A 3,408-nucleotide genomic window follows, 5' to 3' on the forward strand; every position below is an offset into this window, starting at 1 on the left:
GGAGGATTGTAATGACAAGGTCATGGAGCATTGTGATGAGAATGGCATCGAGCATTGTGATGACAAGTGTCATGGAGCTTTGTGATGACAAGGACATGGAGCCATGTGATGAGAGGGTTCATGGAGCATTGTGATGACAATGACATGGAGCATTGTGATGCCAAGGGTCATGGAGCCTTGTGATGACAAAGGTCATGGAGCATTTTGATGACAAGTGTGTGGTGCATTGTGATGAGAAGGGCAAGGAGCATTTTGATGACAGGGTCATGCAGCAATTTGATGAAAATTGTAATGGAATATTTTGATGCCAGGGGTTATAGAACATTGTGATGCCAGGGGTCATGGAGCTTTGGGAAGAAAAGGGTCATGGAGCATTTTGATGACAGGGGTTATGGAACATTGTGATGTCAGGGGTCATGGAACATTGTGCTGATAAGGGGATGTAGCATTGTGATGACAGGGGTCATGGAACATTGTGCTGATAAGGGGATGTAGCATTGTGATGACAGGGGTCATGGAACATTGTGATAACAGGGGTGAGGGAGGATTGTGATGACTAGTGATGGAACATTGTGATATCTCATGTGAGAGAGTATTTGGATGAGAAGTGCATGGAGCATTGTGATTACAAGGTTTATGGAGCATAGCGATGACAAGGTTGTGGATCATTGTGGTGAAAAGCACATGGCACAATTTGATGACAAGGGTCATGGAGCATTGTTGTGACAAAGGCATGGAGCATTGTGATGACAAGGGTCACGGAGCATTGTGGTTACAAAGGACACAGAGCCTTGTGATGACGCGGGCATGGATTGTTGTGATGACAAACGTTATGAAGCATTGTGATGACTGTAGTCACGGAGCATTGTGATGACAGGGGTCATGGAGCATTGTGATGACAATGGCATGGAGCATTGTGATGCCAAGTGTCATGGAGCATTCTGATGACAAAGGTAATGGAGCATTGTGGTGACAATGGTTTGGAGCATTGTGATGACAAGGATCAGGGAGCATTGTGCTGACAAGTGCATGGAGCATTGTGATGACAAGGGCATGGATCATTGTGATGACAAGGGTCATGGAGCATTGGGCTAAAAATGTGCATGGAGTATTGTGATGACAGGGGTCATGGAGCATTGTGATGACAAGGGAATGGAGCATGTTGATGACAAGGTCTTGGAGCATTGTGATGAGATGACCATGGAGACTTGAGATGACAAGTCTAAAGGAGCATTCTTATGAAAAGGGGCATGGAGCATTGTGATTACGGGGGTCTTGAAGCATTGTGATGACAAGGGCATGGAGCATTGTGAGGCGAAGGCCATGGAACATTGTGATGACATGCGTCATGGAGCTTTGTGATGACAAGGGCATGGAGCATTGTGATTACATGGGTCTTGGAGCATTGTGCTGACAAGGGTCCTGGAGCCTTGTGATGACAAGGCCGTGGAACATTGTGATGGCAGGGGTCATGGAGCTTGTTATGACAGAGGTAATGGAGCATTGTGATGAGAAGTGCATTGAGCATTGGTCTGAAATATTTCATGGATTATTGTGATGAGAGTGGGCATGGCGCATTGTGATGACAAGGGCACGGTACAGTGTGATACATGGGTCATGGAGGATTGTAATGACAAGGGCATGGAGCATTGTGATGAGAAGGGCATCGAGCATTATGATGACAAGTGCCATGGAGCTTTGTGATGACAAGGGCATGGAGCAATGTGATGAGAGGGTTCATGGAGCATTGTGATGACAATGACATGGAGCATTGTGATGCCAAGGGTCATGGAGCTTTGTGATGACAAAGGTCATGCAGTATTGTGAAGATAGGTGTCAGGGAGCATTGTGATGGCATATGTAATGGCCCATTGTGATGACAATGTCATGGAGCATTGTGATGCCAAGTGTCATGGAGGATTCTGATGACAAAGGTAATGGAGCATTGTGAATGACAATGGCTTGGAGCATTGTGATGACAAGGGTCAGGGAGCATTGTTCTGACAAGTGCATGGAGCATTGTGATGACAAGGGTCATGGAGCTTTCTGATGACAAGCTTGTGGAATATTTTGATGACAATGGCATGGAGCATTGGGATGAAAACGGCATGGGGCTTTGTGATGAAAAAGGCGTGTAGCCTTTTGGTGACAGGTTTCAAGGAGCATGCTGACGACAAGTGTCAGGGAGCATTGTGATGACAAGTGTATTGAGAATTGTGATGACAATGGTCATGGAACATTGTGATGAAAAGGGCATGGAGTATTGTGATGACAGGCATCATGGAGCGTTGTGAGGACAAGTGTTATGGAACATTGTGATCACAAGGGTTTTGAGCATTGTGATGACAGAGGTCATGGATCATTTTGATTTCAAGGAGCATGGAGCATTTTGATGACAAGGGCATGCAGCAATGTGATCCCAAGGTTCATGGGAAATTGTGATGACAACAGTAATGGAGTATTGTGATGACAAGCGCCTAGCGCATTGTAATGACAAGGCCATTTAGCATTTTGCTGACAAAGGAATGGAGCATTGTGATGACAGGTGTCATGGAGCACTGTGGTGACAAGAGTCCCGGATCATTATGTTGTCAGGTGTCATGGAGTGTTGTGATGACAGTGGTCATGGAGCATTGTGATGATATTGGTCATGGAGCATTGTGATGAGAAGGTCATAGAGAATTGGGCTGAAAATGTTCATGGAGTATTGTGATGACAGGGGTCATGGAGCATTGTGATGACAAGGGAATGGAGCATGGTGATGACAAGGTCTTGGAGCATTGTGAGGAGATGACCATGGAGACTTGTGATGACAAATCTAATGGAGCATTCTGATGAAAAAGGGAATGGAACATTGTGATTACTGGAGTCTTCGAGCATTGTGATGACAAGGGCATGGAGCATTTTGAGAAGACCATGGAACATTCTGATGACATGCGTCATGGAGCTTTGTGATGACAAGGGCATGGAGCATTGTGATTACATGGAACTTGGAGCATTGTGATGACAAGGGTCATGGAGCCTTGTGATGACAAGGCCGTGGAATATTATGATGGCAGGTGTCATGGAGCATTGTTATGACAGAGGTAACGGAGCATTGTGATGAGAAGGGCATTGAGCATTGATCTGCAATGTTTCATGGATTACTGTGATGAGAGTGGGCATGGCGGTTTGTCATGACAAGGGCACGGTACACTGTGATACATGGGTCATGGAGGATTGTAATGACAAGGTCATGGAGCATTGTGATGAGAATGGCATCGAGCATTGTGATGACAAGTGTCATGGAGCTTTGTGATGACAAGGACAGGGAGCAGTGTGATGAGAGGGTTCATGGAGCATTGTGATGACAATGACATGGAGCATTGTGATGCCAAGGGTCATGGAGCTTTGTGATGACAAAGGTCA

The sequence above is a fragment of the Mesoplodon densirostris genome, unplaced genomic scaffold (assembly GCF_025265405.1).
Source record: "Mesoplodon densirostris isolate mMesDen1 unplaced genomic scaffold, mMesDen1 primary haplotype scaffold_37, whole genome shotgun sequence".
Classification (NCBI taxonomy): Eukaryota; Metazoa; Chordata; class Mammalia; order Artiodactyla; family Ziphiidae; genus Mesoplodon; species Mesoplodon densirostris.